Here is a 25188-nt window from a genome sequence, read left to right as displayed (position 1 = left end):
TCAAGAGAGCCTGCTTGTTTCGCAGTGAGAGCGCATGCGGACCCGAGAAGTATCATGGGAACCCATAAAATGTAAACATTTTTAGATTCTAGCTGATCAAGTTGTGAATATGTCCCGTTCAAATGGCTGACTCTCGGGATTTAATCCAGAACTGGAGTATTAAAACCCAATCAAAGACACAAAAAAGCATGGTCCAAATTATCGACTGAATGCACTAGGAAGCCCAGCGCACGCCCGACTTTTGGGACAAGCATCGAACTTCCGGTGGCTTCACTGGCGTCAGGCTCGGAGAGCAGCTAAGCGCCATCCAGCCCCCTATAGTAGAGATCAGTGGCCCAGCCAGCTCATCTGTGGGAGGATGCCAAGCTGGGTGGCTTTTATTCTCTAATATGGGCTTCTGATCCGCGGTGCAGTAATTTCTACATGTTTTTGTGCAGGACATCACGAAATGACAAAATAATTTTGCGGTAATCTTTCGTGAATAAGAAAAAAAAAAAAAAATGCTCGGCATAAATGTTTGGCAGGCCCTCTCTTTCAAGACACAGGTTGAAAAGAACGTCTGCTAGAAAAGTAGCGACGCATGGCGATTGACTTATCTCATAAATATGATAACAAATGAAAAACGGCTGGATGTTACACGATACTGCTTCAATGAACAAAAAGTTAGGGCTGAAAAAAACTTGGGATGGCTGAACATATTTCAAGGTAAAATTAAGAGACTGGAGAAAAAAAAGAAAGAAAGACGGACCTTGCCTGTTTTGTCTAGTGTTGTAGGTGTTACCTGAAAAAAGTAACGAAATACGTTACTCGTTACTTGCAAATTAAAGGAACGCGTTAACGACCTAAGTTACCTGGAAATAAAGGAAGCGCGTTACCCTTACTGATAAAAAGTTTAATTAACATGTTTTACTGTTTTGACGTTAGAGGTATCAAATTTAAGAAACATTATATCTATCCAGAAATTGAGCATAATTACCATATATTTTTTTACTGTTCCACATACCTCACAAGCTTGCAATCGCACGCGCTGCTCAGATGGGCGACACGCACTTGGCGGCCGAAATATCTGGGTATTACGTAACGATTGGTCGGAGGTTTTTCGCGTTTTCTCACGTTTCGTTACATCTTCTGAGAAAACAAACTTGATATTCAGGTTCACGAGATAATAATACTCTAGAATCAAGCTCTATACTTCGTTCCAGCTTCGGTCCGAGCGCGGTTGATGTTATGAGCCGAAGGGCCAATCAAACACCGCAAAAAGCGCGACGTCATGGCGCGCTCTCTGCGCTTGATAAGACTAGCCGGCGGAGGAGCACGCACAGAGAGATGGCGAATATCGGCTGGTCCTATCAACTGCAGAGAGCACGCCATGACGTTCTGCCTCTTTCGCTGTTTGATTGGCCCTTCGGCTCATAAATCGGCCGCGCTCGGACCGAAGCTGAAACGAAGTATAGCTCAATTTTTCTGAAGAACCTGTTCAGCTTCCCGTTAAACGAGTCCATCCACGCTCTGCTTTCTATACTCTTCACCTATGATTCCGTGGTGAAGTTTACCGAGTTGATTCGCAAAGCAATGAATCGGGGAACTGCGAGCTCCGATTGGTTCTTGGATCTCTTCTACAGATCAGTGTGCGGCTGGAAAAATAACAAGATGTGCTACTCATTATAAATTCCTTTTATATTAACCCGCATATTAAAAGCGTCAAAAGTACTCGTTTTGCGACGTGGAGTTTTCCGCATAAAACAGTCATCTGCATCCCTTCACTTTTATGTCTTTACTGCTTTTTATTATATACTTTCAACTAAATACTGCCTATTTTTAGCACACATTTTCCTATTATACAATATCCTAGTATCTAATTTTTTGCATTATATATGCCCCGTCTAACGTTTTTTCTCCGATTTACCTGGACCATTTTACTGTAATATGCTTAGTTTTGTTACATTATAGTTAATCTGTGTATCACTGTAACAGTGATACACAAATTCAATTTTATTCTGTCTAGACTACTTTGCTCGGTACCTTTGTTCTTTTTTATCGCATACTACTTTATCCTGACACTATTCTTAATGTTGTTAATGTTCCATTTAATTCCGCTCTTGGATTCTTTTTTATTATCTTCTGTTCTCGTGAGGTCCATTCTGCTATATCCACGACATAAGTAGCTAACCACCTGCTCAGTTTATATGCTGCCGAAGTTTCTGTTGTTATACCTGTTACATATACATCAAATGATAATAAAAAGCAGGTCAGGCGCTATTCGACTCGAGATTCGATCGGCATGGCTCCATGTGGTGAAAAGCAGAACTACGCTTTGTTTTACACTTACTTGAAGTAAAACGGATGCTACTCAAGCGAGGCCGAAGCCATGAGAGGCGCCAATGCAACGCTCGCACACTAGAATCAACTGCTAAGAGGTCGTGCTCTGTACCCTTGTCCATGCTCTGTGCCGTTAGAGTGGGTATCTTTTCTCCACCCGAATAGACCGATCTCACCAAGCGTTCGACGCATGCGTGACGCCGTCATAACTTTAGTTCATAGCAGGCAAACGGCAGTGCACGCGAGGGCTCAATCTGTCTCGTGCTCCACTCGCGCAGGGGTCCAGCGAGGTTGTCGCGCGTGCAGAAAGACTAAAGTTCCCTCGATGCATTGCGGCAGCGGTGGCGTAGTCAAACAGGTTGGTGAGATCGGTCTATTGTTGACAGAGGGAATCACCACGTGCCTCATAGAGAACCATGAATAAACAAGAGCACGCTTCCCCAAATTTTAATCTGGGTCTCGAAGCCGATAGAGGCCCCAACAAAACGTTACACAATATCAACCAACTAAGAACAAATATCCAGTTAGTGTAAGCGTTTTCTCTCAATTGCCGGCATTTATACTATACGCCTCGAGTTATGTTACGGGGGGGGATCCTTAAATAGGGATTAGTTGTGCCGCAACTTCAAAGAGAAGGCGAGAGAAAAACAAACAAGCAAGTTCTACCACATTGTCGCCGTCGACGGTGATGCATAATAGCTGTAGCCGCGGTCCGAACAACATTTAATTGAGTTAATAGCTGTTCGTGAGCTCGTCCTTAGGCGCGTGCAAATGGTCTAGCGAGCCTTTTATTTGAAACAGAAACAAGAACGAAAAGGTGATACGACTCACGAAAGGTGTCATTAGAGGGTTCATTACGAGCTTAAGAAAAAGCAATTATACCCGATGGGTTTACCGTCGTTTATCTTGAGAACGAGCAATTAACGGGCGCCGGTACGGCGATTGAGACACCCTCGGTCGGTGTCGTGCGTGGCGTGCCTTCTGATCATGCTGCAGGCTATACAAGCGACATAGGGGCAACGGCAGCGAGGGGGTGGATTGCCGGCCGAAGATGTGGGGTACACAAGACTTCTGGACGGGAAAGGTCTGTCTGTCCGGCCTTTTTTGAACACACCCAGCTTTGTTATTCTTGAGAAGTTAGGAATAAAGACAATTTAATAGCACTTAAAGTAAGGCTAATGCTGATCAAGATGCTATCTTGGAGGAATTACAAAGAATTCTGAGATACCTTTCCTATAGTCGGTTGCAAGCTAAGAAAAAAACGGAAATGCCTCTCAGAGGAAAATGTAATCCTACGCCGAGAAACGCCAGCCAATCGTTTTCATGACATCACGATTCCGTGGACCAATCGCGATCCTTTTGAAAAAAAAAAAAGCTCAACATGGCTGCTGGCCTTAGCAACGCGACGCTCGTTTCTCGTGACAATTATTCTGCTTTTTTGCACCGTTTTTTACGTGCCCGAGGTTACGCCACGAAATCTTAAGGGTATCGGCTTGCGTTTGCAGCAGTTTTTGCGCGACAACGTGAGAATCCAGCGACGCTATCGCCAACGAAAATTTCGAAGCGGGCGCGAGGCTTAGCACTGCTGAAAAGTGAGAAGCTACGCCGGACGTCGTCTGCTTCGTTGGATTGTGCTTCTTGAAGAACCGCTTTGGTGTCGCCGGTAAGGCTGCACCAGGCTGTTTCGTCCAAGAAGAATCAGGGGAATCGCTTTCCGATGTCACCTCAGTGGGATCCATGACGGAAGACAAAGAGAGCGGGGCGCGGTGGTGGTGTCGATGACTTGGGAGGGTGCCGATTTGTCAAAACCCGAAAAGTATAATTATTCTTGTTTTCTATTCATCCAACAAAATAAAGGCACACATTTCGTGCGCAAAGCCCACAAAGCTAAATAAATCACTAAATATTTATAATTTGCAGGAACTATAAAGTGCTTCGCTTTCCCTCAATCGAAGGCCCTGGAAGACGGTATGTTAGACCGTATCTTGGACAGAAAATGAATTGGGAAGACGGTACATTGGACATGACTTTCTTTCTTTACTAAACAGCTATTTCGTTGAAAAAAACGTATTCTAACTTATTTAAATGTCCTGAATGAATTAAATAAATATTGTAGTAGTTTAGGACACGTTTCCTGGAGGAAGAAAAAGCAACGTTGCTAGCGAGCTACTTTCTCGACGGCGGAGGCACTTCAGATGGGCGCAATGCGCTTGTGGGTGGAGCTAAAAGATTGTTCTTAGGTTGCATCCGACTATAGTTTAGTCATTTACAGAATTCTAAACTCTTAGATCCATCCCTGGACATTACATCATGAGAACAAATGCTCAACAGATCGAAATATGGCGTCATTAAGAACAAAACTCTACTCGTAAATCAGGGAGTTCTAGTAAGTGGTTGTCAATTTCGGAGCCTGGCCTACTGCGCATGCCCAGCCGGTCTACTAAAACTCGGTAATGACTTCTTGGCTGAAAGGGCTCATCTTCTTCCTAATTGGTGAGCTCACCTCATCACAAGATACTTTATTCGAGGAGATCTCGTCTTTGCCATTTCATACTAATGACATTTTTGGATGTGATTGGATGTGATTGTGATTGGATGTGATTGGTGAGAAATGTATGCCCAAGTTACAAAATGTTTGAACTGCAGTGTTCGAATATAGTTCTTCCATTTAGAGTCCTCCTGAGGATATACGTGTTCTTTATAACCTTGCTACACACAGCAGGAAAAAAAAATCCGTATACAAAGTAAATTATTGTAGCTACAAGCTACGACAATTTGCCTTAAACGGGGACCGTAGAAATTTTCGGTCACCATTTAGATTTTCCGTAAACTAAATTTGCAGTGCACCGTTATTTTTACGGCGCAATTGCTGCCTGGTATTGGCCCGTAAATTTTTGCGGTCTATTTTTACACTGATATTGTAGCAGTGCTGGACAAAATACTCGATAAAAGTATTTAAGTTAAGTTACTAAATACCTGCTTCATAAAGTATTTAAAATACTACTCAAGTTACATTCACTGCTCTCGCTGCTCTTGCTCCCGCGCTTTTTCACCCACGCGCCTCTCGGTTGGTCTCGGTCGACTGCAGTTAGTCCTCAGCATTGGCACACGGTACCTAGCTCGAACCAGATTGTTTCTTCGGGGAGCAAATGGGAGTTCAGAGGACCAGATGATGCCGTTAGTCCTTTGAGACCATCTTTTTTCTTAGAGTGTAGTTCGCGTAAATCGCACGGTGCGTCCATGCGTGGACATGCTCGAAATGGATTTAACAAGTGGAATGGTGGGATTTCAAATGCTTTCCGCGAGCTTTTTACAGTACCTTTCAGCAACGGCTAGTTCCGAAAGATCTGGTCGAAGGGATAGTGAGCGAAAAGGGTGACGCTGTTGAGTCGTGCTTACACCACGAGCAAGGATGTATATTTGAGAAAGAGGCTTACGAGGATCTAATGTTGCGCAACGATCTCCCCAATGACGTTGGGCTAATTTATCTACGTGGCGTTTTATGCGTTTTTGCTGGCGCCTTACTTAACGAATTCCTTCAGGTTCATGTGTTTTTCTTGCCATTTGTTCGAATCTCCGGCGAAGCGCACGAAGACGTTTGTATTCCGCGTCCATCAAACAGACCTTTGGGGTAGATTGTATGTTTTTGGGTAGATTGTATGTTTTTGTGTGCTTCTTCAGAAGTTCTCGAATACCATGGTAGAATTCATCGTCGCAGAAAAACGACTTACGTGCGTTTCCAAGAGTAACTTTGAAAAGGCACCGATCAGTCAGTCTGATTGTTGACGATATGGTATTGAATGTAAACCCCTTAAGAGTGTAGGTAGGCATATATGGTCACTGCTATGGCATTCAATATATGTAAACCATGTAAGAGAATACGAAAGACACGATCATGCAAATGTGAAATCATAGCAGCTACTTGTAGTAGTGCCCCAGAAAAAGGTCGGACATCTCTGAAAGTTTTATCTTACATACTGGTGAGAAAGGTCTTTGAGCTTGAAAGATCAACAGCAAAACGGGAATCCGTGGTAAGGTTGGTCTTCTCCGTAGGCTGGATCGGTGATGACTCTTAACCAGGCTTCTTGTATACGGAGCCATGCCTTCCTTGAGGGCTCTGGTGGTGATCGTATACGCCTGCCTTTCTTCAGGGGAGTAGTAAATAATCCTGATAATATGTTGAATAATCTGCGATTGGGGACGCGTGTATGTGGCTTGTTGATTCTTCCCGCGTTTATAATTCTCCCATAAGTGGAAGATTCATATTAAGCAATCGTCTGATGTTTCGTGCCCATTGGGCGTTGACAGAAGACAATAGGCTGTAGGCCATGCGAGCTGATTTTTTGAGAAGCGGAATCCAGCTCTCCCATGTGTTTGAGGCTTCGTGTTGTGCTGTCCTTCCTTCCCCTCAGTCTCGGGGTTTTGTCTGAAATGTTAAATCTCTCATGTATTTTCTTTGGTTGGCGGAGCGCGAGAGTTGGAAGTAGCCTTCCGCATTAAATCAGGAATGGCACCCGTTTACGTGAACGGCCTTTCTCTTACTCCCTTGGGTTCTGGAACTTGAGTTTTGGGATTATTTGAAAGAAGGGCCCTCACCGTGAGCTTCTGTTGATCCTTTTTTAAAGCTGCAGCATAGCCATGGAAGCTTGGGTTCTGCTTCTTAGATCTCTCATCTATTGTGTTCTGTGGGTGTAGACGTCGCTGTTCAACTTCATCCGTTTGTTTTGTTTGCCTCTGTTGTGAGACGGCGGACCTTGCGGCGAAAATCAACTGCATGTTTGTGCACGTAGTTGCGGATCTCACAGTCTCGCTGTCATTTTGGGCAGGAAGAGGACGTGGCAGCGTGAGCTTGATTGCAGTTCACGCATTTTGTGTTGAGCAGAACACGTGTCGTTGATCTCGTGGGCTTCTTCGCAGAGACTGCAGACGGGTGGGCGCTTGCAAGTAGCTTCGCGATGTCCATATCCCTAGCATTTGCGGCACTGAATTGGGCGCTCCTTGAATGGGGACACCAGATGGCGGACGTGGCCGAGATAAACAGAACTCGGCCACATGGTTTCGCGGAAGGATATATCGACTATGGAACTTTGTCGAAGTCGTCAGATTCTAGCCATTCGACTTTCTGGTGATCTCACATGTTGTTGAGTTTCGGCATCAGAAAGTGAAGCGTCGACGTCTTTGATAACTCCTAGTGCAAACTGCCGCGGAACAGGCTCGTACGCCCTAACCTTTAAGCCGAACATCTGAGTGCAGGCAAGGAACGAACGTGTCGTTTGGCCATGGCAAGTATCCACTGCGAACAGGTTTAATCTGCTCTTGGTATCTAATCTTGTGGATGTTCGGGACCTATCTGTTTCGATGCAACAGGCAGTTTTAGATTGCTCATCGCTGTGTTTTTTTGGTTTTCAATAGCTGATACGAAAATTACAGTCAGGCCAACTGTCGTGGTAGGTGAGTTCATAACTGTGTCTGCGCTTTTGACTGAACCGAAGTTGTTTTTGCGCTTCTTAGATCTCTTGGCACCTTACCATTCACCTTGGCTGGTGTCGGCGATTTCGATGTCGCTAGTTAACGTTTCAGCGTTGGGCGCAAGGGTGTTGGGTCCGTGGTCAGTTGCTCTAACTTCAGCCAGGTTAGTGACGGATGCTTCATTCTACAGCTCGGTGATCGAATATCCGCATGTTGAAAGAGGCATGCTGTAGCGCTCAGTTGAAGTCTTCTGACTTGCCGTTAGTGAAGCGGTTCCGGTAGCCTTAGCGAAGTCAAATAAGGGTTTATACCTGAGCCGATCGAAAGGCACCCCTCCGACAAGCTGACGAAGCCTTATTAATTGTTCTCAGAATCTTGAATTGCCTCAACTGGTGAAAATATAAATTAAAAAAAAAAAATAACAGCGGAAAGAAATAAGCCGAACAAAGACAGACCGGTTCGAATCGCTTTGTCTTCTTCCTCCCGTTCTGTACGAAATGAAATGAGAACTTCATGTTTCTTTTGTTTAGAGCACATTTATATCTATGCACGAACGCGTAACCTTCTCAAATGAAAAACAACCGTAATATAATAGCGCGATACAAAAGCTGAACAAATTATCCGCTTTGGTCCGAAGGCAACGCGCAAAGTAGAGATAGTTGGGTCGTTATATAACAAACCGAGAAACGCAATTTTATATAAAATACGCTCGAAGTTTGTGACGTTAATGAACAACGTACTTCGCTCTGCAACAAAATGGTCTAGGCATTTTAAGTGGGGCTATCGTTGGGCTATCGCGCGGATGTAACGATGTAGGAACGCATACCACCTCCATCCCATAGAAAGGATGCTAGTACTAAGACGACTATGGTTGCCCTCATTGACCCCTAGAAAGAAAACAAAGAAGGAGCGACGTGACCAAGCCGTTGAGTTTTCGGGGCCAAGTGTTGCTGTCAACTGGCCGAAAAACAAGCCGTTTGAGAAACGAGCTTGGGAGCCGGTCGAGTTGCGACGTGTCCGCGCGAGGGCAGGCCCGGCGGCAAATTGGTCCAAAGTGGACGCAGCCGGCCGCGTCTGAGCAGGCAGTGCACGCAGCCCGCGTCGCAAAGCGATCCTAGGGGAAGCAGGGACTCGGGCGGCATGCGGCGGCCGTTCTGTCCGCGCCACTAGCTCCGCGCGTCCGCGTGTCCGGATCCATCCGCGCCGTTGCGCACAATTTGAGCATGACTCTTCGCGAGGGTCGGAAACCTCTACCCCTCCCCCACCCTTTGCTCGGTCTGGCGCATCGGCAGGTGCCTTTGGTGCACATCTCTGCAGCGGCGCTCGCGCTATGTTTACGCAGCGCGACGCAGCATGCTAGCGCGAACGAGTGATCGGCGGATTTTTCCTGTTTTCCCGTTATAATTGAGAGGCTGTGATCTAATTACTGGTGTTGTAGAAAGTGCTGAACCGGGGAGCTAACTCAAGATGGATTCACCCGCCCGTCACTCAATGGGCCAATTTCGCTACACAAACCTGAGTTTCAGAAATGCACGATAGTGTTGATTCTTTTGGAGGCCCATTATGAAGACGTAAGGAAGGTGGTATGAGCCGTAAGTTTTCCCCTGAAAGCGCCGTCGAATTTTGACAAAATCTAGAAATATGACCGATTTAACTGTTCTAAGCGCATTTTCGGGCAACTTTAAAATTTAAATTACTTCGAAAAAAAAAAAACTGGCCAAACGTATTTTAGTACGCACTAGAGACTTCTCCAGCCAAAATTATTGTGTATTATAATATTCGCGTATTTGTGTAAATAAATTTGACAGGACAGATTAATTTCCATTAGGTTCAACGAGGTGGCGACACCAGCCTCAAGTGCCCCAAGCAAGAGCATTCCCTTACAAAAAATTTATATCTGGCCAGATCTGAAGATTTCAGATATGGCCATATCAAAAATTGGCCACATATAACCTGATATGGTATATCTGCCAGATATAGCCTCATAACGCCAGATATAGCCCGATACTCCTGCCCAGATATGGAAATCCCAGATCTGGCTAAGTAAGGAAATTCCAGATCTCGCCAGGCATTTCAAAAGTACAAAAGCCTGAAATCAGCACTTTATATCTTTTTATTGTCTACAATTCTCCCAAGTGCCACGGCCCGCACTCGAGGAGTTCTGGAAACGGTGGTCCTTCAGTTCCTTAGTGATCGCTACTTTTGACCAATTCCATGATTACACAGTTTCGAGTGTAATTCGTAGTCACCGTGAACAAGCCTCCCATAGGGCTCAAGTACCTATCATATCACTTTTAAGTTTTCCGTCAATGGCAGCGTTCAGGATATTGTGCATTCTGTCCAAACTTCAACCAGCCTGAGCCGCCGAAATCTCTTACCATATTATCATTCTCGTGATTGTTGTTTTAGCAGGAATTACTTAAAAGCTGAGAAATCACAAGAACCAAAACCGGGATTTAGCTCGGATTCCGCGGAGCTGTTTATGACATTTTTAGCGTTTCTAACTTAATATCAGCGTCTTTGAAGTTGTACGAGAATGATAATAATGTAAGAGATATGTCTGCGGCTGACCCAGGTTGAAGGTTGGACGGAATGCACAGTACTGACACTGGCGGGACATTTTAAAAGTGGTATGGCAGGTATTTGGGTTCTGTACAGCACGTGTTCAGGGCAACTCCGAATTACACTCAAATCTGTGTAACCGTAGAATTGCTCAAAATTTTCGATCACTAGGCAGCTGAAGAAACACCGTCCCCATGATTCCTCGAGTACGGGCCGAGGCACTTACGGGATTTAGCAAATTGTCTATTCGGGCGTAATGTTAACACTTTGAAATAATTAAGCTACATTGAAATCCTAGCGAAAACTAGCACAAATAATCTTAAACTTAAGCTTGTCGAAGCTGAAGTTTGGAATTATTGGTGCTAACATTTAGGTCGCGAACAATAAGTCATTCAGAGTTTTCTAACAAAGAATTTTTTTTACTTGTTTTAACGTTTTAATATATTGAAAACCGGCCGCCAGATAAGTCTGTATATACGCCAGATAAGTCTGTATATACGCCATATCAGGCTGTATATATGCCAGATAAGACTGTATATACGCCAGATAAGTCTGTATATACGCCATATCAGGCTGTATATACGCCAGATAAGTCTGTATATACGCCAGATAAGACTGTATATAGGCCGTATATAATCATATAATGTTTGATATGGCCAGATATGGCCCACATATAAGATTTTCATACGGGATTGTGTAACGAGAAGGCGAACACAGCCGCGAGGGATTTATTACTTATCTTTGTACCCTCACAAGGTTGTGTCCGCCTCTGCTATCCCAATCCAGCCTTGGTCCCCATGAACCCATTGGAGCGCAGGGAGGTATCTCGTCTCGCAAGGAAGGCGCGATGTGCTGCTCTCCTTCCCCAGGAGGAATGTATTCTCCCGCCTGGATATACACTAGATGGGAGAGGATCTGCCTCAGTAAGTTCCATACACAAACGGCAGTGACACCAGTGTGGAGGACCAGGTTTCACCGCCCTTTTTCCGAGGATGATGTTGGCCCTAGCCCACTCTGTCCCTAGCGCAAAGTGCCGGCGAAGTGCCCTCACATTTAATGGAAGTTGCCCTAAGCACTCCACGCACAGGGCTACACGCCTCAATCTTATCCCGGCGAGCTATCGCCAGAGAAGTTACGAGGAATGGACATGCCCACACCCCACAAAGCCACCCGACCACCGGAAACAGTTCTCGACTCGCTGCTTGCCTGTGTGCGGGCAGCGAAACTTCCCCTGTACAAATAATTCTCTTTCCTTCATTTACCTTTCTTTCTGTGCTCTTTGCATGGTCCTATCTTCCCTCCCTAACCACCGCCCAGTTGATTAAAGTTAAAGCGGCATGGCGGTCATTTCATTTTTCTGCTTATAAAAAACGTTTCAATCAAGCAAGAACATTTGTTGTTGTTTTATTTTCTCGAACTCGCACGGACTAGCGGCTGGCGGCACGTGTTTGCCTCCAGTATTGGTTTTGCCCACAAGCGAGATTTTTCCGTCGTCACTGATCTGCGTGTAATTTATGTGTGCTGCGCCACATAATAAATGGGACTAAAGAGAGGCAATGAATGCATGACGCAGCGATGCCATGGAAACATGCAAATTGCAATGTCTCACCGCCACGCGCCGTGCTTTCACTTTCAAATAGACTGCGGCCGATGCCATGAGCTCTTCTAGCCAATCCAGCGATAACAAGATGCCACGTGACCTCGTGCTCCGCGAGCCCTCAGGTCCAGCCGAAAAGGCAAGCGCTCTCAGTAAAGTGCCTTGATCTGCTTGCGTTTGCCTCGCAAGCGGCGTCAAATGCGGCAGTGTATGATGTCCATGTCTCGTGAGGCTCTTGGTAGCAAATGACGGTGCAGCAATCGTTCGTGGCACGTGTCTCGAACGTTCGCACAACAGTGGCTGTCGGTACTTGATGAAAAAAAACAACAACAACAATATCAAGCGTGAATTTTATTTGGAAACTTTAGCTCACAGCGCTGGTTTGACTTCGTTGGATTGTATCACCCGCTTGACATCTTGTTCATTCTCTTGACCATATTGTGTTTTGCAAAGAGCATGTGCTGGGCAGTGGTGGCGGTAACGTGTTAGCAGTAACGGCGTTAGCGATTACGCGTTACTTTTTTCAATAATATAGTAACGTATTCGTTACATTTTGAAACCATTCAGGGGTAACGTACTTCGTTACTTATTCCAAGTAACGGGTAGCGTAGTTAGGTTACTCGCTACATCTTCCCAAAAGTAGAGAAAAAGCACGCTTAATTTTTTTTCTTGTTTCTATACTTCGTTTTTGAAGTCCAGACGCAGCTGATGGAAGCAATCAGACACGTTCAGGGGCGGATCCAGAACCCCATTTTTTTTTTTTTGAGGGGGGGGGGGGGGGGAGGGGAGGGGGTGGCGGCAAAATATCTAAGGATACTATTCTCCCATTCTTTCTTGTGCAGCGGGGGGTCCACCCATGTCAAATTGCCCTCCAAGAAGGGGGAGGGGGCGGGGGTCGACATCGGTTGCCCCCCCCCCCCCCCCCCCCCCTTGGATCCGGCCCTGCGTCAAAAGGGCGCCATCATGATGTTCGTCGTGTTTCTGCATCTGTTTTATCGTCGCTGAATCAATCATTAAGGAAGGCCGAGTGACTTGAGTTTTTGACGCTGTCTAATTGGTACCATTAGCTCGTAGCGTTGACTGCGTCCGGACTTAAGCTGAAACGAACTATAGGCGCCATGTCATTATTAATTGCACTCATTCCACCTGCCTACAAAATTTTGCCTGTCTTATCCACGCCTAAAATCCCACTTTATAAAATCCCGAAAGGCCATGCCCTTTGTCCCATTGTGAAAAAACCCTGTCACAAGAAAAAAACAACATTATTTAATGCTGTTACCATTAATTTGTAAATACATATTACGAAAAAGTAATGTGCGTTACTTTCTATCGGTAACAGTAACGCGTTGCTTTTATTTTAATGTAACGTAGGTTATTAATTATTGTACCCAATAAGCTGTCGCGGTTGGGTCGTAGGATCAACAATCTCACCGATTCTACAGATTTTTGCGAAACCAGGCATCGCACCAAATACAGCACCCAAATCAGCTGTCGCGATTGTGCCGATGGATGAACAAACCCAATGATTCTGCCAGATCTTTGCAAAACCAGGCACTTCACCAAATACAGCAACCAAAAAGCTTTCGCGGTTGTGCCGTAGGATCAACAAGCCCAGTTATTCCAAATATACTTGCAAAACCAGGCACCGCACCAAAGGCATAAAGTGCACTACGGGAGTAGTGTATGATATACCTGGCTCTTCTTACATCGGCCAGACAGGCAGGTGTGTCAATGATCGTGCGGGCGAACGTGGCAAGGCCACGCAAGCTACTCCGTCGGGACACCTTGTCGGGACACGCTACTCCGTCGGGACACTGCAGTCGTTGCCCATGTGGCCCGTCATTTACCGATAGTACCCAATAAGATTTCTAGGTACCCAAATAGGGTTCTAGGTATTAAAATAGGGTTCTAGGTACACAAATACAGTTTCTAGAGAGCTACATGAAGCTTTTGAAATCAAAGAAAAGGGCGGCAAATCTGAAAGCGACACGTCACTGCCCTTATCGGCGAGTACTTTTTTGTTACGGAGGTCACCGGAATTAGCCGTGACTGCTTGTTTTCCCATATATATATATATATATATATATATATATATATATATATATATTTATGAGCGGTTTTTGTTTCAAATAGACGCGAGTTGCGAGTGCTCCCCTGTCCCTCTACTTCGTTGTCCTAGAGCTTTTTTTTTACGCTTAGCTACTTAAACGTAGATCGGCAACGTGTCTTTTTTTTTTTTTTGTTTGCAAGTAACGAAGAACGTACTTTGTTACTGGCTCTGTTCAGAGATGATCATGCACGCAAATTCGGAGGTATTTTTTTTTTTATATGTTGCTCCTCAACATGTGTAGGAAACGTCATTCAAAATATTTTGCAAAAAACATAATATTTGAAGAGGAAAACATTTTTGAGTGCGCCAAAAGGGCATATTCTATTTTTTAAGTTTTCGTTTATGTCATGTTTGGCGACACCTACTACGCGAACTACAATTATAAAAATCTCGAATATTTTTAACTTATATCATTAAAGTCAGAGATTAGTTCAGTGCTAAATTAGAATGGCGGCGGCTCAGGCAGAAAGCAGAAAGCAAACACCGCAAGCCGGCGGTGCCCCCCCCCCCCCCCCCCCTTCCCCCCCACGTACCCACCCTCATTTTCCTGTTTTCGATTGTTTTTTCGTGGTTTATCCAGAATAAACCCTCAGTTGTTAGTGAGCGCTTGTATTGTCCACTTCTTTCCTCCGTCCGTGTGATATTCGCGCTGTTTCAAGATGAACCCACACCAATAGAAGTAAAATGAAAAAAAAGGGCCGTTGTCCGGTTCGCTCTAATAATCTCACGCTGTGCAAAAAAAAAAAAAAAAAAAAACAACAAAAAAAAAAAAAAACAACTTTGCAATGAGAAGAGCAGCAGTGGTCTCTGAAAATAATATTGAAGAAACGGCACTAATTGATTAGTAATATCATACCCAAAGCCAGATTGGAGGTGTTGAGAGAGAGAGAGAGAGAGAGAGAAACTATGTTAATGGACCTTTTGGCGAATATGTGCTGCCACCTATGGGACGAACCTGAGGCGCACTGGGTTGGAGAGTATTTGTAGAGAAAACAACGTCCACGTTAGGCTTCTTGTGTGCTACCGGTTCGTTTTCTTTTTGCTGCTCTTAGTTTTCTTTCGCTGCTCGCATTTGTACATCGGCCAAACTGGCTGATGTATACATGATAGAGCAAGGGAGCACGCAGCCTCGGTGAGGAGCACATCAGCGGGACATTTGTCACTCATTGCCGGACCTGTGGATCCGATGCCGAGCTCACCAGCATAACCGTCCTTCATAGAAACAAGAACTCCTTCGCGCGTGAAGTGCTGGAGGCCTTGGCCATCGAAGAAAAAGGAGAAGATTGCGGTCTGCCACACCCCGTTGAATACTAGGCTAAAAGGTTTTTATAAGTGTTTAATCTGCCGTTAGACGAAGAAGAAGAAAGGAAAAAAGGGCCTAGGCCGGGAAGAAGACAAAGTAAAATTCAGTTGATAGTCAGTGTTGTCTTTGTCCAGTTCTTTACTTCGTGTCCTTGTTTTTTCGCGTTCAGCTGACTTGATTGCCAACAAAAGGTTCTCACCTTGGGTTGATGATCTGGAGGACCAGCGTTGAAACCAACCGAGGGCTGACGGCCGTGGACGCGAGTAGCTAAACAGTGCAGGGACATGGTCCGGGTGTAACGCCGGCTGTGATCATCGCCGCACTTCGCAAAGCTCTATCGCTTGCAAAAATTACAAGTCAACTTAGCTGTAATAGAATACATAGTCTGGACAGCTGACTCGGCTTCCAGTTCTTCGAGGAGTCGGACTTCTCAACTCTCCTGACGGCACGAATCCAGGCTGCCCGCTTAACGGGATGAAGCTTAGCACACGGGAAGCGAAAAAGCTAGTTCCACAACCCGGGCGATAATAGTTCCGATAGCCGAAGGCTACACAGTTCACCAGCATGATTGCCATGCACGTCGTAATCTAGAACGGGCGTCGTCAGTACAATGACTCGTGTTCCCCTTGTTCGCAGCATGAAAACTTGAGTCTCGGTGGTCTCCAAGGCGCGCAAAGGCGAGAAAAGCAAGATGGCGGATTGTTTGGAACTAGATACTCTCGAACCCAGGCGCATCAAATACTCCGCGCATGCGCACCGCGTATTTCTACAAAAGGTCCATTAAAGCAAATTCGATAATGCACTTAAAGGAGCGATGCAACAATTTTTGTACTTTGCGCCAATACCGCTTAAAACGGATCCCTAACGTTAATGACCTATGAAGCACACGTTCCTTTTTCGCCCCACGCAATAGAAGTCCCCAAAAAAAAAGATTAAAGAAAAACGAGCAGCGTTCACCCCCTCAACTCGCAGCCAGAACAAGCGGCCACGCGCTGGGGTTGGCAAAGCGCAGGACACGCACTGAGTTCCAGACAGTGTTATGGCTCGGCTGTTGTCGTCGTTGCAGCGATTGGTCACGGGTCACTACCCGAATACTCCTCGAGCTTGCAATTATCAGGAGCCCAAGTCGAGTGCCCACGCAATGCTCGGGTTCAATCTATGAACCGCATTCAAATATCGTCACTTGGGTGTACTGCGATCCCCACGTTACGTCATCAAATTTTGCAAAGGAGAGATTGAATGAAAATGATCGCTTTTGTCCTTGAAATTACACCGCAAAAAAGGAGTTTCTTGGCCAGTGGCGTTGCGTGTGAGTATCCTTGAGTCCCAGGTGTGCCAGTATAGCTCGTGTCAAGCGAAAAACATTCCAATCGAATATCGTTGCACCGCTCCTTTAATAAAAAAGGCGAAAGCGTCACCACCAATAGGGTGGGGATCTGTGATACAAGAGTGATTAAGGAAAAGTCCTACAGAGTTGGTTTGTTAGATACGAGCATGATGTAGGAATTCTGGATGTCCGCGAGTAAAGCCGAGGAGAGAGTCCATGGTTGCTTTTTGCTGTTTTGGTGAGCCCTTCCGAACGGGACATATCTCTCATACATGCATGCTGGTTTTAGACTATTGAAACAACAAAAGCTCTTTCCCGATACGCTTGGAGTGTTAAATCCCCCCCCCCCCCCCAAACAAAAACAAAAAACAAAAACACACAAACATTTTTTTTTAAAAGTAGATTGCGCAGCTATGTTCGCGAAATGTTCCGTCTTAGAGTCATTAAAACAATTAATAGAAATAAATTCCGCTAAATTCCTTTGCAGCACATGGCTAAAAATTATATTTTATGTTCTCTTGCTCCTTGCTGGTTGGCTATTGGATCCGTCGTTTGGTATTGCAGGTCGATTGTTTTCTGTTCCTTTCGCGGCGCCTTGATGAGGCTTCAGACATGTGCGGAAGGACTCCGGCGCTCTTCCTGATTTGGTTGTCAGTCCCCGTCTGTCTTGTGCTACACTAATAGTGCTTGCATTGCGGACGCTCGCACCGTCGGGCGCTGCACGAGTCGTGCTCGCGTTGCAGAGGCTCGCGCTGCCGTCTGCTGCGCGAATCGTGTTCGCGTTACGGACGCTTGTGCTGTCGTCGGTTGCAATAAATCCTGCTCGCGTTACGGACGCGCAAACTCTCGGCTGCTTCCCGAGTCGTGCTTGCAGTGACCAGCGCTGAATGCCAGCTCCACTGATGTCTATACACCAACTCAACTCTGTGACGTCACGGCGCGGTGGTGGCGCGTCGGTCGCACTTCCGGTCTGGGGCTGTGAACAGAAGTCCCCACGCCAGACGTGTATTCCTGCGTTGTTTTGAAAGGAACCAGACAAAAACCTGCCTTCTCGTAAAAACGCCGCGACTGGGGCCGTACCAAAAGTGTCGAGAAAGGTTTGAAGGTCAGTTTTCACGTGCTCGGTTTGTCCGAGAATCTGGATGTGTGCCGTGAAAAGGGAAAAGCAGACGCCGTCGGACAACGATTGCTTGGGCGGGAAGCACTTTGGGTTGAATTCACGGATACTTGTGTTCATCAGATTTATTTGTTTTGTTCCAACATGAACGCCAGAAAACCGTCAAGTTGTGCGGACCCCCTGTGAACTACGTTCAGTGCGTCTTCAAGTTCAAACGGCCGCCTGATTGTTCGAATTGTCGTCTGCTCTTTCAGACGTTTCTGCTTGTCGTTTGCTCTCTTAGACGACGCCGGTCCGTAGACCAAATGTTGGCCCGGTACTTGCGATAAGAAGTGAGTGAAGGCTTCAAAAGACTTAAATTTGAAGGTTGGTAAGCAGGCTCGATGTAAACAGTAGATACAAGGAGATGTTGGTCATTGTTACCAGTGACCAACACCGACTTGTTATGCCTAATTCAGTTGGTCCGATTCTGTTTGCGATTTTCAGTATCGTCGTCGACCATCTCAGCTGCGGTTCACGCTTTTGCCGCCCGAGCGGCGTCGCGACTGAAAATTCCTAGCGAAATCTCATCATGCGAATCAGGCTTTAGCGTACAATCTGCGGCGTCCACGCGGAATGAATCGCCACATGTCACATTATTCACGCGAAGTTTTACGGTGTAACGAGCCTCGGTAATTTCGCTGACGCCGCTCAAGATAGTCAGACATCGCCAGGAAGACGTACAACCAACAATTCGAACGCGAAAAAGGGCAGTGGGACTCACACCGACGCCGACGACATCGCATTTCAATGGTTTGTTTATGGGCGACGGCGAGCGTTTTGCCCACACCCCCATCGCGCATGCGCGGCGCCGGTGGCGTCCGCTAGGGGCGCTCCGGGCGCTCCGGTTTGTTTGTAAACATGAGTTGGTGTATAGTAGTAGGCTGGACGCGGATCGAGGCTTGCGTTGCTGGGGGTGAGTAGCATCGCAGGCGGACATGAAGTTGCTTCATAGGTTCCGACTTCGATGATTTGAAATCGAGCGCTGAGTAAGTAAACTTCAATATTTCTACATTTCTGCGAGCGTCCGCAACTCGAGCAGGCCTCGTGCCGCATACGATAGCGCGAGCGTCCGCAACGTGAGCACGGTCATCACCAGTCGTGCGGCGGACGAGAGCGCGAGCATCCGCTACGTGAGCACGATTCGTGCAGCAAACGAAAGCGCGACCGTCCGCTACGCGAGCACGATTCGTGTAGCAGACGGGGACAGGACAATCATTGCTTACAATGGGCCAGCAGAAACACCACGCACATGAAATTATATTAACACTGCCGAACTTGCAACTGTTTAATGCTCCTCTTTTTCTTTCTCTTTTATCGCTTAATTCATAAGCGCATAATCTCTTAATAGTCAGGTAGCTAATTATTTAATGAATTAATCGTATTGCCTATTTAATTAAGTAATTAGGTCATTCTTAAGCCTGTGACTCACAACCAAACAAGGAACATCGGCAGAGTCCTTCTGCGCATGCCTGGAGCTCCACAAAGGCGCCGCGAGAGCAGAGCCACACAGTCTCCCGTTTACGCTCATATTTTTCGCCACTGTACTCATTTATGGATCGTTAAAAGAAAGGGTTGCTCCGGCTATTTTTTGAGCTACCTCAACTAACTATATTTTCGAAATCGCCGGCCTTTACTCTTTCGGGTATGCTGTTTAGTATCTCGAAATTCGGAATATTTATCGCGAAATCGGCAAATGAAAATGTCGCCCAAACCAAGGATTCAAATATAACCGCTCTTTTCAGTGCCGTGACGCCAGGTGAAGTCAGGCTCGTGGGTCAAGCGAGCAGTCTAAAAATAGACTATGCCGAGCTTCCAAAGCGTCCATTTAACATCATGGAACTGCGTGTAAACAGTTGGGGACAAAGTCTACAGTCCAAAGAGGGAATCTCTGCCTTCCCCTGACGTCACTTTTTCATTGTTGCCACTAAGGGCCTTCCATTTTGAAAATTACGGTGGGGACCAAAATTGTAAATTCAATAACTTCGCAAAATGCTTCATTTTGGCCCAATATTTGGTTACTATTTTAGCGATGTTTATTGGTGTGTTTAACAAATTTTTAGGCAAATCAGGGACTAGGAAGAAAACGTCGGAGTACCCATTTAAAGGGCCACTCCACTCAAAAAGTCGACCCTATCGAAATGACTGATATCGCTTTAGGGGGGCAAAACACGGCCATACCCAAAATATCACGTCAAACCGACGCCGCATTACCGATTAAAACCAATATTAAAAATGTTCTCCAGGCTCGGTTAGCGGCCCGAAAGCGGGTGAGCAACGCTGGCACCGGGTGAGCTAGTGAAGCAACACTGGGCAATGACGTAGGTCTGGTCCTACGCTCTCGTACGGACGCCGCGGACGCTTCGTTTCCCGTGAGATTCTGCGATTCTGCTGACGGCAAGAGGTGGTTACCACCTTATCCTGTGTTCTCCTATTTTTATTAGCGTCCAGGCAGTTTATTTAACTCCAGCATTGCTTTCGCGACAGCGCGGAAGAGAGCGAAGCGGTGCTGCTCGCTCACGCGCGTGTCGTGGAGCCGGAGAGACTCGCCGGACTCGCGTTGGGCAATGTCGAGCACGACTTGTAGTGCTGTGCGTTGCACCAACAATCCGGTGCGCAACCCGGAGCTGCGGTTCCACAAGTTCCCAAGAGACCGGAAGAGGCACAAGGTGTGGGTCGGTGCCGCTCGCCGGATAGACTTCGGAAGACCGTCGACTCCGAGCTCCAACGCGAAGCTCTGCTCTCAGCACTTTACGTCAGACACCTACACACGGTATCTGCGGCTGCTGACCGTTGCGGGTTTCTCCATGAAACACGCGTCTTTGAAGAACGATGCGTGCCGTCGCTGTTCGCGTACCGTCCGCCGGCTGCTCCAGCACGATCGGCCGGACCCAGCAGGTCGTGGCTGATCTAACTAGTGTGCACATAAAGGCACCTTAGCTTAGCAACTTAGACCGCTTGTGGATACATATGTCCCTATATCTCCCATTATTCCTTTTTCTCTCGGTCCGCGAGCAAGAAACAAATACAGTCACGCTGCTCTGGCACTGACCGCGTCATATTTATAGCAGTCGGATTCGCTTTTTGGCCGGCAGATTTATAAATGCACACTAAAACTGACTACATTTGGTGCATATTAACAAAGTGAAGCGGTAAAAAAGAAAATGTGCAACTGGCCTTCTCTTTTGAAACTCCACGTGCGACTGAGCCGACATTGTCGGTGCGTCGGCTCGGGAGCGCGGGACTAAAACTAGGTCATGCCGACGACCCCGACGACGCGTCACTAGTATCAATGTTGCCAGGCTGCTTCAGCCGGTAGTTTCGGTTTCGCCGTGCCACCGTAACGATACTTGGATTCGCGATATCTACAAAACTATACACACTACCGAAAAACAAATTATATCTCGTGATTCAGGGTCGCTGACTTCGACTAAATGGATCATAACCCAAAAATTGTAAAAATGCAGTGGAGTTGCCCTTTAACGTCTTGCACAGATATACTTCCCTGTATAATGGTCATAGGATCATTGTTTTTATTCAGAAGGTCGGCTATTTAAAAATTTAATTTCTGTATGCCATGGCTAGTGCCATAGCTTTAGTGATAATTAGTGCTTAATATAGCTCTAGCAGTATTGAAAGGCTTTGGCCAAACTAAGACATGAAACCAGACTAAAATTAGCCCGAATTGAATCGTTCATCCGAATTAAAAATCCAGGCGGAACGACATATGAATTTGAATTTAAACTGCGAGCCGATTGAAAATTCAGCTAAATGAAATAATGAAATGAATCGAGCTGAGAGTCACGGGGAGGTTCAGTTAACCTGTAGTTTCACTTTGGCCAAAGGCTTAAATTGACTGCAAGATTGGTTGGACCAGAATATTTATTTACAATGAATGCCATATAGTTCGCCCTAAAACTCAGTTTTAGACAGGTTTCAGCAGTGTTTCAAAAATCGAAATCTTAGTAAAACTGCAGTGAACGCAAACCTCCAACTTTCGTGACTTACAATGATCTCCTTCCCTTGTAGATGGTTTCTATTATTTGTGACTGGGCACTCTGTTCTCGCGTTTGTGAAGCTCTTCTAAGATGATTTATTCGGACGAAGTAAACACATTCTTTGCAGATATCAAGACAATTTTTGTTCTCGGGATAAATTCGACAAAACATGTTGTTTCTAATTTAAGCTGTCACGGCCCGTAATGTTAACTTTCCCATTAACAGTATTGTTATATTTATTATGAAAATTCTAGAAGCCACCTCTTGAGGCGGTTGCTAACTTGCGAAATTCTCTCATGAAGCACTATTATGATCAGCAGTGTCATTTTAATATGAAGTCCTGCATTTACCTTGATTTGAAATTAAGGACAATCCTTTTTCTTATTTTTAATTGCAATGAAGCCTGAAAGCTTACATGGCCATTTAACCTAAACTGATATTTTCAGGTTTCCATTTACCTTAAATATCCAGCCGGCCTGAAATTCTCAGCTAGATAAATCATCAGCCAAATTGAAATTAAGCCAATCTGAGCTGAAGTGGCGTCGAATTCTCGAGTGGCCTCTTTAGCCGGACGGCGTCTTCATCGATTTTCGTGCCTGCCGCTCGGGCACTGATGTCTGTCTGCTCTCGACAGATGACGCCACTGTCTCCATCCAAGCTCTCCGTGTTCACTGACGACAGCGCCGAAGCGACAGGCCCTCCCGAGCCAGAAGTCACGCCCCCACGGGAAGGAAGGGTTACTCGGTGACATCACGACCGGTTGACTGTCAGAAAGATATCGGACCAGGGAGGAGCGTCGCTCACTTCCCTTACCTGCATTGTCGGATGTCCGACTGTTGGCGATACGCGTGCTCTGCAGCGAGTGGGGATGATCGGTGACCGAGTGCCTTGGCGCGCTGTAGCTTTGGCTACGTGGAGCGGAAGCTTGCGCTGCATGACCCAGGGGTCTCAATAGACCTATTGCTATATTACCCAAGCATCAAGGAGAATGCAGGGATTGGTGTTCCACGCGCCGCACGTGCTGGCCTCAGCAGTAGTAACTTCTCTAAAGTAATTACCTAAAACAAATGGCATCTTGCACGCGCGTTCGTCAACGCTTCATTTGGGTTATTTATCTTCGAATCTTTTATGCGGGAAAGGCGTGCAGGTGCGGTGCGAGGAACGGCCAATCCTTGCATTCTCTTTGATTCTTGGGTAATTAGCAATAGGTTTATTTAGGGTGCCTCCATGTCCTTCTGTTTAGGGTGATGCCACCCTTTGTAGTACCCGATGCCGACTGCACGCGCTCACGGGGAAAATACAAAGAAATCAACGAAAACAAAATGTCGCCATAGTACAGTCAACGCCACAAGCGCGTGCAGGGCCACGCTCTTTCACGCGCTTCTGAACAAAAAATAAAAATTAACGTGTGGGACAAAATGGCGAGATGCCACCACCCTAAGCAAAGCGCACATGAAGGCACCCTAGGTTTATTCCCACTCCTGCCCGTTTCAATCTGAATGAGCATCGTACCGGCGTGCGGTCGTGTATCACTGCTGCTTGTTGGGCGAGTTATTGGTGCTGAAACTTTGAGAACATGTATAGCGCGTTTAGACACGCACGAGACGGGAGAACAAGACACCACAATGCGCTAACTTAAGCTATTTATTATTCAGAAAAACAAGGGTATAAATACTCTGCGCCATCGTGCCACTCGTCCAGTACCCTGCTTCCGCTGTTCAAAAGAACTGAGTCTCTTTATACGCCTGATCAATCGAAGCCACACTGACGCAGCGATCCCCTTATCTTTTTATCAGGCCTGCCTTTATGATTTCCCGCACCGTTTTACCATTGTATCTACTAATGATAGTGCAAGACTTGAACTCAGGTTTGCATGCACAGTCATGACAGTGCATCTCCCAATGGCCATCCCGTTGCCCTAAACTGAGAGCGGTTGTCACAAAGCATTGACGAAACCGAGAGTGAGTGCGTACAAATCATGTTCAGCGCTAAGACGCACAAAGTTGATTTTCCTTTGAGAGCGACAGTTTCGGAAAGTGGAACATGACGAAAATCGATGGCACTATCTCTACAAGATAAACTGGGAGCCATTTGTATTGACAAACAGTTCTTGGTCAGAAGTTTGAATAAAGTCGTAGATATTAAAAAAAAAAAAAATGCAGACAATGGCTTTCTAGTCTGCTGACTAGACATAAAAGGTTAATATTATTCGTTACCACAGGACAAACTACTAACTTGCGTAGAGGAAAGCTTCGATAATCACGGGGCGGTAGCATTTCAAAATTCAGCAGGTACGACTGTGCTTGACTTTCTCGATTTGATTTTTTTTATGTTAACTCGACCTTTGCGGAGTGGAACGACGGTATTTTGTTATGAGAAGCGACGGGTATATATTGGCTCGTATTTAGCGCCGAGTTTGAGCGATGCACTAAGGCGAAAGCCTTATATGTCTCATGATTCAGTCGACCTTCAAAGTCCTTGAACGAAAATACATCGGCGACGCGAAAGGTACAGGGACACTGACACCCCCCAAAATTTTTTTTTAATTTTTTGCCAGGCGCTTCATTATGGTGTTGGAGGACTACCCAATCAATATTTTGCAACAGAGTAGCGTATTTTTTTAATGAAGCCAAAAGACGCAACTGCTCGAAACCGAAACCGAAACCCGACGGAGGTCGGAGAAGTGGAGAGAAGAGAGTGTGTGGCGGAAGTCACGTGGCTACACCCGACCGTGTTTTTTTTTTTTTTTTTTCTCCTTCCCGGTAGCAGACGACATGCAGCGTATGGGAACTGTTCGCCGCGGGATTCTTTTGCAGTTATGTTTGTTCCGCTCGTTGTTCTGTACTCCAAGATGAGTTGTTTTGTACATTGAGGAGTTGGAGATGAGCAGTGAGTGCCCGAGGTGGCTTTTGATCGGCTCCGAAAAGAATACACCCAATATGTTGCGTGAAGAGCTGGCTCACATGTCCCGCGCCCGAAACAGAAGTGGCATTGTGCGACAGAGTTTCCGAAAGATCAACGGGATCGGGACCAATGGCTGGCTGCAATTCCTGTAGACCATTTACGGGCACCTCGGAAAGCGGACGCTACCTGATTTATATGCTCCTTGCATTTTGTGGAAAGTGATTACATTGAGTTCGCAGGTGTCAAAAAGGAAATCTCATACCATTTAATTCAGCGACGTGTCGTCCACAACATTTGTTTCTTATATTGTTTTTTTTTTTGTTTCTTCAGTAATAATTGTAAAAAAAAAAAAGAAATGTAAACATCAGAGAATATTTGAAAAAAAAAAAAAAAGTTTGACGGGGGGTCGAACCCGGTCCTACCGCGTGTGATGGGGACGTCTT

Source organism: Ixodes scapularis, unplaced genomic scaffold, assembly GCF_016920785.2.
Source record: "Ixodes scapularis isolate PalLabHiFi unplaced genomic scaffold, ASM1692078v2 ptg000324l_1___fragment_1__unscaffolded, whole genome shotgun sequence".
NCBI lineage: Eukaryota > Metazoa > Arthropoda > Arachnida > Ixodida > Ixodidae > Ixodes > Ixodes scapularis.
This window is presented reverse-complemented; position numbering follows the sequence as displayed.